The following is a 13059-nucleotide window of genomic DNA, read 5'->3' as shown; positions in this document are numbered from 1 at the left end:
TTGTAGAGGCGGCTGGTGATTGAGCCGCTCCTACAAATCGGTGCTATAAATAGGGGGCCATTTGTAGGGGCGGCTCAATCACCAGCCGTCCCTACAGATAGCATTTTCAGGGGCGGCTGGTGATTGAGCCGCCCCTACAAATCAGACCACATTTGTAGGGGCGGCTCGTAACACCAGCCGCTCCTACTGTTCTATTTGTAGGAGCGGCTGGTGTCTGGGCACCTGAGCACGTCATTGTAGGGACGGCTCCATCACCAACCGCTCCTAAAAAAAAATCAAACCGTTGCTAAAAATCATTTTTTACATGGTGCCGCCCGATCCGTCTGATGTCCTTGCAGTGCAGGATAGCGGCAGCACCGGGCATGTGCGGTGGCGCTAGGATAGAGCAGTTTTTCTAGTGCCAAGTACCACATACACGCGAGCGCACATGCCGTGGTTCATGCCAAATCAAACCATAAAATAAGAGCAAGGCTCCAAGCCACCGCCGCCTCTGCCAGGACATCCCTCATCTGCTCTTAATAAAGCTTTTTTTTTTGGTTTGTTTAAATTTAGTCCAAATAAATCTATCAATAAACATTATTATTAATATTCAGCTAGGAGTTTGTTAACCGCGATGATTTCAGCGATAGCCATGACAAGATTGCTGCCATTGCGGGAGCCAATTTTATAATTAGGAGGTCGGTTTATGGTTACTTTCTGTAAGAGCAAGGGTGATCATGGGCACTTCTCACGTGAATATATTAAGTCCGGGCGTCATCTATGGTCTAAGCGATGACAAAATCAGGCGCCTAACTTGATAGATCAAGAGTTGGTAGTGATGAATTTACAACCTATATTGTACTCGACGATTCAATTGTCTATGTTATTTCATGGATTCTGATGTGTCTTGGTTCTGGATGTCAAATGTTATAGCATGTCCAAGGTTTTGGAGTTGATCGGCGAATTTGGCATTACAACTACACTCTTGCTTTGGTTTTTGATGATGCTCTATTCATCCGCAACATCAATTGTATCAACTAGACCAATGGTGCTAAAATGCCTTCTTCACCTTTTGTTTTTGAATTGGAGCTTTTCCCTATTTCCATTCATATCAAATGAAAATACACCTACAATTCAGAGCACCCAAGACAAGACGAGAAGGGACGCTGCAAAAAGAAAGAGAAAAGTCCACAAACTTTGAAAACACATTTCTAAATCCTTAAACTTGTTAAGTGGTGCAATGTAAATCTCTAAAGTTATAAAATGGTGCACCATGCGCATATGTATTTTTGGACTATACCGACAACTGATGTGCACCAATTAATAAGCTTAAGGACTTACAAATATGTTTTTAAAGTTTGTGGATCTAGGTGACATCTCTTGATAAGTTCAGAGGCCACTCTCATGCATTTAACTCTAAAAAAGAATAGAGATATGTCGCCCAGCGCCTGGTAATACGGCTCCTCAAGCATCTTCATCCTGCATCCCCTCTCCAGTCTCCACTACCCGTCAGTCTTGGAACACCTCCTCCCAATGCTTTCAACCGCCTGAACAAGATAGTAGTTCCGGTCTGTAACATGATGCCAACACCTTCAAGTACCGCCTCCTATATCTTCCCTGCCTGTGTACAAACCTGCCCAACAATTCATCAGTTAATCTCAGAGGGATTCTTGATGTTTTTGTTCTCAAAACATGATTTTTTTTTCTAGTTTTCCATATCATCCAACATATTGAAGCAATATTAAAAGTGTGGTTTTTTTCCCACCATTAGCAATCCATTTTTTTTCGACCAAGGCCATGCTTGATTGAGGTTCCTGGAGGTTGGGGATACTGCAGCTCCAAAACAGGTAGCTATAATGCTCCCAAACAACTTTGGCCATCGGACACTCAAGAAAGAGATGATTAGCACTCATTTTCACCGCAACAATAGATGCTAGCAAGTCTAGACGTCCAATACGGCAAAGCTAGCAAGTCTAGACGTCCAATTCGGCAAAGCTAGCAAGTACACCTACATTTCTAATCCAATCTACTCCATCGGAGTCGGAGGGGGAGAACACGGAAGAGGGAAGACGGAACATGCCGCCTAGCGCCCTGACGGCCTGACGCGGTGATCGTGCCGCCCTCCGCTCTGCCCTGGATGCTGGATGGGAGGCCCGCCATCTGTCCGTCTTGAATCTTGATTCGCTATTTCACACAGGCCGCACCCGTCAGACAGCCACGGAGGTTTACCGTCTTGATTTGCTATTTCGTTTAGGCAAAATTAATCTTTGCTGCTCCTATATGTGACTAAGTGGGCAGTATATCCACGTACGGTTGCCGGTCCCTAGCGTTTCCTGGAGTTCCACGTATTGGTGCCCTCAATCTTCGGAGGGCGATCAGTCCTTCTCCACGCGCTGCGTGACGGGAGGAGTGGTGCTAAGGATCTGCGAGGGAGTTTATGGGAGCGGAAGGATGGAGAATGTTGAGGGCATGCTGCGGAGAATGAAACTGTCTGAGGCGGAACGGAAGGGGATTCACGTGAAGGGGATCAACCGAACTGCAAGCCATCGGCAAGGTACTGCCAGATCGATCAGCCGGTTAACGCCGAAGGATTGGGCCAAGCCTCGGGGAAAATCTGGTGCCCGATTTGGGGTATTGACTGCAAGGGACTGGGATCCAATCATTTCTTGTTCACGTTCCATCAGGCGTCCGGGAAGAGAAGAGCTCTGGAGGATGGATCGTGGGTGGAGTTTCTGATCGTGGTGGTCGAGTTTGACGGGAAGAAGGGGTTAGGGCACATCAGGTTTGATCGTGTGCCAATTTGGCTGCTAGCGTCGAGAATGCCTCTCGGGATGATAAACAGTGCCACAGGACGAGCTGCGAATACGAGGTTGATACGTGCCCTCGTGATTTAGACTTGTGACGAGTGGTTGTCAACGTGATTTACGTCTTGGGGCGAGTTTGTGAACTAAACATTAGAAATACTACTATATTTTGGCTTCCTTATTGCTTATGCTGTAAAATTGCCGATTATACCATTACATACGTGGTTACCAGATACTCATGGGGAAGGGCATTATAGTACATGTATGTTTTTAGGTGGCTTGGAGGGAGATCTTTCCGGCTTGGAGGGAGACTTTCCTATCTTTCGAGATTCACCCTACAATATGGGATTAGATATGGATCTTCGAAATAAGAGTCTTTCTACTTTCTATAAGTGAATTATTGATCAAGAGAATGGAAAGAACCCCATGTATGGCCCTGTTCGTTTGGAGGAATTCTGAAGGAATCTGGAGGAATCTTGATGAATCTAGAGAAATTTGTGAGAGGAAAACACGGTTCCGGATGAAAAAAGAAGCGGATCAAGCCGAATTTAAGGGCACGCGAACGGGCCCATAATGTGAAACTATGCTCTTAGAACACCTTCTTCCATGCTATTGAAGCAGGCGAACATGCGAGTGAGTGAAGAGAGAAGCCATGCCTTTTTTGAGGTGAGGCAAGCGATGAACGAGTAGATGCTGCCCTTAGACCTATTCTCGCAAAACCACTCCACAGAACCGCCGTTAACCATTGGTCGTTGAGAAGGCGTATTCTCAGAGGACCCATATATACAGCTGTGTTAATGGGGGCGTGGTTTGGTAATATATCAATTTGGCTACTATTAGTAGATAAAATGATTTCTTTCAGCTGGAACAAACCTATTCTTCCTGAATACCCTGATTCAAGGACAAAGAAATTCATGCTGCTATCATATAAATATTCATCTCTATTTGGTGATAAATAAACTACCTGTCTCTCCATGGCGTGAGTTGGGTTGTGCAATATGTCTTTTAGCTTTGTGGTGCGCAGGTGTGGAGCTCAAAGGCGGTGGTCGACGGCAAGATGAAGGTCAAGTAGGGACGTGCCATGCCGATGGACCAGAGCGGTGAAGGACAGACGTGAGGCTTGGACTGAGGGACCAGGAGACTGAGTGACCAGCCGTGATGGCTGACATCTGGGGACATTGACATGCGTAAGTGTACATGGAGGAGTGACCGTGTTGACCGAGTCAAGACAGTAGACGTGTGAGTCGAGCGCGGCTTTGGAGGTCGACGACGGCGGTGACACGCGTCGAGTGGCAGGGGTCACGTATGGAGTACGCTACTCGCGAACGGTTTGGTAGTTTGGGCCTCAAAACCATTAGGTGGACAGTTTCCGGGTTTGGGCCTCAAAACCCGAGCGGAGGTTCTGTTGACACCAAATTTTGACCAGTATACGTGAAAGCCCTGGATTTTGAAATCCATTGAAGGAAGTCGAAATATTCGTAGAATCGGCTAAACAAGCTACCGTCGGAATTAGCTGGATGGCGTGACGTCACCATTCCAAGAATGGGCCTTGATGTCAGGAAGTAGCATTGGCCTGAAGCGAGAAGACACGGTAGACTTTATAGAAGAAAAAGATTGGAGTCCAAGTTATATTAATTTAGGATATTTTGTTTTCTTTTCCAAGTTTCATAACTAGTCTTGTTCGACCAGGACTCATAGTCAAGCCTTAGGTATAAATATTAGACCCCGGCTATTGTAATGGACATCTCTGCGATCAATCAAAAACACGTACCTTTACTTTTCGACTTATGGCACCCCTTAGTAGTAGGAGTACAGTAGATCTTGGTGAGTTCTTCGGGCAAGCAGGGCTGTATCGGTTAGGTCCGACCTTCGATTTGTTTGTGAGTATCATCACACTTATACTTTGTTTAAAAGGTTGCATCGGTCCGGCTTGACCTCTTATAAGCTTTGTATAAATTAGCTATCAATTTTATCAGTAATTACAAGGTTGCATCGGTCCGGCTCGATCTCGTACAATTCCTGATACAAGTTACCCTTTGATTCTTATCAAAATTTGTAAGGTTGCATCGGTCTGGCTCGATCTCGTACAAATTTTAATATAAATTAGTTATCGGTTAAATCTATTAGGATTGGTAGGGTTTACTTGCTGTTTTTAATAGATTTGCTAGTTATTGATCTTGTTATAACTAGTATTCTTACTATTTGTAACAACATCACCCCTTACCCGATTAAGATTGAAACAGATCGGCTTCATATCTCTTTAAACTATCGTCTTGTTGCTTTATCCCTTTTAGATCTCACTTTGACGATGGTTTCGGCTAGATTAGTTGTTTTATCCCAATCTTGATCGAAGATAGCATGTGGTCAAGGCGTGTTTGACCCTAACTAAGCTTGTTAGTTGATGAGATCCAACTTAGAACTGTTATTATGGCTGCCATCGATCCGGTCGACCCCACTATTAGCACTATAGATCGAAAATTATCAATTAACAAGTCTCGCTTATGGTCAAACATAGCCTCTGGCTGCATGCTATGTTCACATCGGCTATTTAGCCGATCGCCCACGCTTTCATGATCGTAACATGCTTTCACGATTTCGTTGAGTGTGAACCGACTCGTATTCTTTGAAGGTTTAATTTGTAATCTTTATTATGGCTGTTATCGATCCGGTCGAACCCCACTATTAGAGATAATAGATTATATTTTATAGGTTTATGGATCTATCCACGTTCAATGGTTGAGTGCTTGCATGTTATGAGCTTACTTTCACTGGAATCGACTATTTTAGCCGATAGCCTGCTTATTGAGAATACACTGGCTATTCATATGTTTGTACTTGTTCTTATCTTGGTTAAAAGCTAGTATGATTCTCGATTAATATAGATGCTTTCATGTTTATCCATCACACATTTACATGTTCTCATGATCATCGGCTGATTAAGATCCATATACTCAAATATATGATAATTGTCGACATGCTTATTTTATTAGCTTTGCATCATGAACATGCTGGATATCGACTCATCGGCTACTTAGCCGCACATTTGGAATTGTCTGGAGCAACACCGGCATGTTACGCCTTAAATTACTGATCAATCTTTCATCTTATAAATTGCAGGGTCAAATTGACTGGTATGCCCTAGGTCACGACCATCCGGTCCTGTGTTTCCTTAAGCCTGGGGAGAGCTCAGGATCTGCTTCATGCAGTTTCTCCCAGCTTGCTTCGTTTTGCCGTCGATAGGTTCCGAGGTGGAACAGACGACACGTGGCGGCATCAAGGAGTTCGCGTTGAGGCGAAGCTATCTCATGAAGGGCGCGGTGGCCATCGGATAAAGACTACCTTGGGTTGGACCATAACACCCTCGGGTTAAGTGGTTCGACTCAAAATATCTTGGGGCATGTTTGGAATTGTGTAAGAGCCCTGTTAAATAAGGATGAGGGAGCCCCAATCTCCCTCACCTCTTGCCATTTCTTTCTTCCACCTCTCTCTCTAAGTTTTCCCCCTTCTCTAGGTTCTTCTCAAGAGGCCCACTGATGAACTAGTGTCCTAGTGTAATTGAACCAGTGATTTTGGTTGAAAATGGAGGCCCTAACCTCATCGTGTCCTCCGGGATTCGATTTATGAGGTGCTTTTGTGATTCGCGTTCATGTTCTTCGCGTTCTTATTTTTCTCCCTTTCTTTCTCGGCTCGATTCATCATTTTGAGAGTGCTTTGATTCGTTCCTTTTGATCTAAGATGGACTAGGACGTGAGTTGATTCCTTCTACTAAAGGATTTCATCTAATTCCTCACGAGTTCGTAGATCGGGCCGATTCAAGCTTTTGGGGAGAAAATCCGGCGTTTGTCGCGTTCATCCGATTTCCCATTGATTGGCTTCAAATTGGGCGATGATCTCTTAGGGGTAGGTCACCTATTGCCTTATGATCAACTGGTCAAAATTTGGTGGCAATTGGTTTTGATTTGGCCACAAATCGGTTGGTTTTTAGTTGGAGGTGATTTTCGGGCGATCTGTTTTTGTGCTGTTTCGCGAGTCCCGGACAGTCCGGGGTTCACATACGGACAGTCCGTCACCTCTAAGTTGGCAACGTCTAGAACCTATTTTCAACTTCGTTTTTTGCTTATTTGAACATCGGATAGTCTGCCCCTTGGCCCCGGACTGTCCGGAGTTCATTTTTTTAGCAGCGTACAGAATCATTTCTCTCGATTTGGTTTTCTAATTTTTGAACTACGGACAATTCGGGGGCATTGTAGCCGACTGTCTGGGGTACTGTAGCAGAAATTTGAGGTTCCTATTCAACCCCCTTTGGTCGCCGTTTTTTGGTCCTTCACAAGCCATTGTGAATGAAGTTGGCGCTTTCCTAGAGATGGATCGGGAAGAAGATGGCTTGGCAGTAGGGCAATTTCTCTACATCAAGGCGAAGCTGGATATTTGCAAACCTCTGATGCGGGGCTTTTCACTGATGGCGGGAGAGGAGGATGAGCCAATATGGTGCCCGATGGTGTACAAATTTCTTCCAGAATTATGCTATGTTTGTGGCGTTATCGGCCATACTGACAAGACTTGTGAAGCCAGGCTAGCAGATGGTGAAGTGCCACAATTTAGTAAAAAAACTAGATCTTTTTATATTGCCACTTGAATCTTCTTAGATTGTTTTCATGAGATTCTTTCTCATTGGCATGATCTTGTCAACTTCCATAAGCATTTAACTCGGTTTGAACGTTCTTCAAGCTTTTTCACACGTCCTCAAACGGTTATCTTGTCGAAGTTGAGTTAAACACTTATATTGCTCATCAACTTGATCAACCACTAGGTTCACTTGCTCATGAACAAGCCATATACTACCACTAGTAGCAATCAACCATAGAAACAATAGTGGTAGGATATGAACTTCATATTCATTTGATTTTCATTGAATAACCTTAGTTGCCACTAACCACATACTAGTAAGGGATGAATGCACATGCACAACCAATGTTACCTTTGCTTTGGTCGAATGAGAGGCATGCCACATATGATGGTGCATTCAACTCATGTTGGAGAAGTCTAGGATGTTCAATTCATTTCTCAACTTGCAAAACCTTGCTTCATCAAGTGGTTTGGTGAATATGTTAGCTAGTTGATCTTCGGTGCCCATACTCTCAATTGTGATATCTCCTTTGTCTTGATAATCTCTAATGAAATGATGGCGGATATCAATGTGCTTTATTCTTGAATGTTGAATCGGGTTGGTGGATATCTTCACGGGTCACGGCGTTTTCATTGTTATATAGCAATGGCACTTGTTCAAATTTGATTCCATAATCCAACAAAGTTGCTCTAAATTGTGCACAACATCTTCCTGTAGATATGTATTCCGCCTCGGCTGTTGATAGTGCAACCGAGTTTTGCTTCTTTGAGGACCATGACACAAGTGATCTTCCAACTAATTGACATGTGCCTGATGTACTATTTCTATCCACCTTGCATCCCGCATGGTCGAAGTCTGGATATCTAATCATCAACTTAAATTGTGACCCCTTGGGAAACCAAAGTAAATATTTGGTGTATGCTTCAAGTACCTCAATATTCTTTTCACGGCTCAAATGACTTTCTCTTAGCGAGGCTTTAAATCTTACATACATGCATACACTAAACATCACATCCGGTCTTGATATAGTCAAATAGAGTAGGCTTCCAATCATAAACTGATATAACTTTTGGTCAACTATCTCACCACTTATATCCAAATCCAAATGACCATTTGTTTCCAATTGATGTGTGTGGATTGGTTTTGAATCTTCCGTCTCAAACTTTTTGTGCATATCTCTTATGTACTTGCCTTCACTCACAAATATACTATTTTTTAATTACTTGATTTGAAGATCAAAGAAATTAGTCAACTCTCCGATCATAAACATCTCAAACTCTTGAGCCATTATCTATATTATCTACTATCTATACTATACTATACTATAAAGGAGCGAATGAATTAAAAATTCATTGTCACCGTAAAAAAAATTCTACCCAACTTAGATTGATAAGTGATCTTGAGGAACTTATGAATTTCGTGTTACACACAACTCTTTCTTAGCGTTTTTTTCACCGTGCCCGCTGCATACCCGCCCGCCGTACCCGCCTCCACGAAAACTTCCCAGCCCCTACCCCCGCCTATTTGATCCAAAATTCCAAATGGATCGGCGCCGGTGTGCAGTTTCCTGCTAGATTAATTTTTCCCGACCTCTCCCAGTCTTCGGGCCGCCGCCTTCTCCGCCCTAGAGATGGCAACCGCCGGTCCGCCCGCTTCCCTCCGCAATCCGCGCGCGCCTCTGTTCCCTCGACCCCAATGCACCCCGCGGCCCCGCGCCCATCCACATCCACCCTGCGTCCCTAGCTCCCTACCAAGCGCCGCCGGGGTTGCTGCCCCGCTGTCACGCCAATGAGGAAGACGTCGGTGTCGATGTCTGGAGCGACGCCGTCTCCTCCCACGCGCACACTCCCCGGTGATCTCCGTGACCGTGACCCCGCTGCCGCCGCAGATCTCGCCGAGGAGACTGGGATCGGTTCCGCCGCCCGAGCATCTGGACCGGCAAAACGAGGCCCTCCGCTACCTGTACAGTTCTCGAGGCGCTACTCTACCAGGGTTCGGCATCCTTGGTTCCTCACGTATGTGATCTTCGTGCTTTGCATCCTTGGTTCCCCAGGTATGTGATCTTCGTGCTTTTCTTAGGTTCTGGAGTGGTAATGCTAATTATTTGATGGGTTAATTAGATTCGGTTGCTGCTATTTTTAAGCTGCTGCTGCCGCAGCCACTGTTGGTACTTTGTAGTGGTCATCCAAATGATCCTTTTTTTTTTAAATTTGATTTTTGTCCCTAGATTGCTCAATATGAGGATAAGGAGGTTTTTGTGATTGCACTGTCTCTTGCAAAATCACACTGCGTTCAATTGGGGCTATGTAAGAATTCAACTAATTTTGTGGTATGTATTGGAACCAGCTTTGTCTAATTTTGCAAAATCTATATGTGGTATCTTTTTTTTTTTTTTGGTATATGGTTTTCATGTGTTGATTAAACCTTGAGCAGTTAGATCGTGATATCCACTAAAGCAAACTCTTCTTATTCAAATTAAGGTAAGCAATTATTATATTCTTTCATGCCAAGGTTAATATATTTCTCTTATTGTTGCCTGACAAAAATATTTGATCTTGTCCTTTTCTTGCATAGGATGTAAGCAGCTTGACCAACTTCATACAAAAAGAATATGGTCGTCAAACCAGATGAAAAACAGCTTTCTGTTAGTGGCCACAATTGGGGAGGGATTGATGGCAGTTTGGGTGAACTTTAATTATTGTAATATTACATATGTTGGGTTTGATTTTAATGTTTCTACCCTTGCCTCTGTAGGAAACATGCTAACCTTTATGGTTGGTTCGAAGCAAGCATTTGAAGTGTCCCTACCAAATGTTGCACAAACACAGATGCAAAGGAACAACAGATGTTCTCATAGAGTTTCATGTTGATGATACTGCTGGGTCCAATGAGGTTTGTAGTGGACTGTAGTTGTAGTAGATCCACTCATATTTTCTGCATTGCCATCAGTACTATATTGCTTGTGTTGTGTATTACTGTAATTACTTGCTCATCATGTATACAAATGGTTGTAGAAAGACTCCCGCATGGATTTAAGTTAGCATGTGCCTACTTCGAGTACTCAGTTTGTCAGGGATGAGAATCGCCCTCTGGCTCACGTAAGCTCACTCAATAAGCACTGTGTAAATGAAGCACATTGAAGTTGCAAAATAATAACTAAGAAAATCTATCTATTTTCTGTAGATTTTATGGGAGACTATTGAAATTTGCTGATGCTGGTTCTTCTGAAGAACCAGTTGTCACGTTCGATGGAATTGCGATTCTTACACCAAAGGTGGAAAAATATGAACCATTTACCGTATGAAAATACAAGATTGCTGTGCTTAAAAAGCTAACGGTTTTCCTTTTGGCAATCTTGCCTTCAATGCTTTCTTAATACTTGTGCTATGCCTTTGCCAAATGTACTTTTGATTTGAAGCTGATACAAGAAGTTAGGCTGAGCAAACATTACTCTTTTGATATGTATCCTATCCAAATCTGCAGATACTTCACTATAACCTGGACAGTGAGAATTCCAAATGTTTTTTCATGCTCATCCATGCAATTTATGATCTGAATTTGTTGGGCATTATGAGAGACAGTATCCATTGGGATAAATCATAATGTTCTGCCTCTCTTTGCAGAGGGCTAGACCATAATATTTTAGATACATTGGGGTTTTGGTGGGATGGTTGTAGTATGTGCTGCTATAATTGTGCAAAAAAGATTAAACATTGATAGTTCGAATTTCTGTGCTCTCAAGTCAATACATGTTCTGATTTTAATTTTATACAAATTGCATACTTTTGGTGGGCAAAGGAGCCTTGTTAGTGTTGCCAATGCCAGCTACTGCACAAGAAAAGTCTGTAGACATTATTAGACTGAGAAGCTTCCCTCAAGTGGTTGTTCAAGGTATTGATCTAATTGATTACGAAGACAGCATGCCAACTGCCACTGGAATATCCAAAAGTCTGACAGATTATGAGGATTCCAAATCTGGAAAACATAGCACAAACTCATCAACAAGGATGGAGCTATTCCTTTACTCTTCGAGGACTACATGCAAGGTGATAATGCAAAAAAAAAATGTATTCTCTTATTTAGAGTGCCATGAACATTTCATTACTGACATGTTTTTTTATCTCAGCAGCTAAAAATAGTGAACCTATCTGCTCTAAGTATATTTTTCCCTTTGCATGGTTAGAAAGAGCAGAGTAACTAGATTTCTATTATTATTTTTTTGAACGCAATAGATTTCTATTATTAAGCTAGACTGCTAGAGTACAAAGAGCATTCAGCTTATCAAACTCTTGTAATAGCAAAGGGCATGCCCTTCTTGGAATTAATCAAACTGTTGTTATTCAAAATATCTAAATTCTTGTTTGCCCCCTTTCTCTTCATGAATAGACGGATTTCAGCTTATGTGGTTTGTCTGCAAGAACGAAACCATGGCTTGCCAAATCTTTGGCTTGGCATATTTTGGAAGCGAACCAAGCAGAGTTTTTGCAGAGTAAATAATTTTGTCGATGCACTGGCTCTGCTAATGATGTATTGTTAAATTTTAAACTCTCTTACTCTGCTCCATACACTCTCATTTGGAGCAACAGTTTCTGAAATGCTTGCAAGGAAATAACATACTAAGAACCTTGTGGCATGATGGTTACAATTAGTCGCCTATTTTGTTCTTAGTTAAGAAAATCTGATGGATCTTGATTAATGGTTTCAGTACATAAAACCCAGCAGCCACAAGGACCTGTACATGCTTCCCATTTGCCGAAGAAATTTCTGGGTCAATTTCCATGTGTTCGTGCTTAAGGCCATGTAGTGTCACGGCAGAAACTCAAGGGTCGTTGGCATCAATGAAGGAAGCTGAAGATGGAGGGAGACTGAACGAGATTTTGTTCCGACTTTTGCGCATCTACCAAGATAAAAAAAGAAGAAGAAATCATGTGCAAAATACATGGATCATAACCATGTCTTCCTACTTCATAGGGTGTGCAAAATACATGGATCATAACCATGTCTCTCGATGACTCCCGCACCTTAAGTTGTTGCTCTTCAGTTCTTTAGTCAATTTGGTAGAGCTTTCCTTCTTAATTCTTAAGCTTTACTTATTGAAATTCCTAAAAAAATCTTTAAATCTTAGATAGTTGGTTACAAAATATATATTTTTTGCCACGTGCGTGCCGCACGTGCATTTATACTAGTTTCTCCAAACTCCAAACATTTTTTTTATTTGTTGATCCAAAGATAGTTCGTCGCTTGGTGCCTGGGAGCACGAGCCGTCATAGCTCCCGTCGGCTCCCAGCTCCCAACTCACGAGGCTTTTACACAGACGACGCTAATATACGCGTTGTACATGCCCTAGGACTTTAAACTAGCAGTAAATTAAAGTACACGCTGCTGATAGCACAAGTAAATCCAACACTTTGTGAACTTGATGACTTACACATGCACACTTAATAACCAGAGAAAATGTGTGAACGTCATCATATTACCTGTAGTGGGGAGTGGAGAAATGCATGAGGCGCCTATTATATATACCAGAATCAAATGTAACCAGTATCAAAAGAGACTCATGCATTATTTACTTTGAAATATCAATAAAGAATAAGTGCTGTTTCCATTTTGAAGAGGATAAATTTCCATTACAAGTTTTATTTTTCTATT

General features: G+C 42.6%; 1 long non-coding RNA gene across 8 annotated transcripts; it reads left to right on the top strand.

Annotated features, from left to right (window-relative positions):
- Window positions 1–8932: 8932 nt before the first annotated feature.
- Window positions 8933–12617, top strand: LOC136471947 (uncharacterized). Of its 8 annotated transcripts, none has more exons than XR_010762177.1 (7): window positions 8933–9463; window positions 9638–9739; window positions 9844–9890; window positions 9985–10302; window positions 10429–10508; window positions 10594–11456; window positions 12116–12617. It is a non-coding gene; the product is annotated as an uncharacterized lncRNA (long non-coding RNA). The 8 variants fall into 8 exon arrangements; XR_010762182.1 differs by having other exon boundaries at window positions 9638–9890; window positions 9985–10054; window positions 10165–10302; XR_010762179.1 differs by having other exon boundaries at window positions 9638–9890; window positions 10594–10684; window positions 11209–11456.
- The last annotated feature ends 442 nt before the right edge of the window (window positions 12618–13059 follow it).

This window comes from Miscanthus floridulus, chromosome 1, assembly GCF_019320115.1.
Source record: "Miscanthus floridulus cultivar M001 chromosome 1, ASM1932011v1, whole genome shotgun sequence".
Taxonomy (NCBI): domain Eukaryota; kingdom Viridiplantae; phylum Streptophyta; class Magnoliopsida; order Poales; family Poaceae; genus Miscanthus; species Miscanthus floridulus.
Note: the sequence above shows the minus strand (reverse complement) of the source record. Positions and strands in the feature narration are given on the sequence as shown.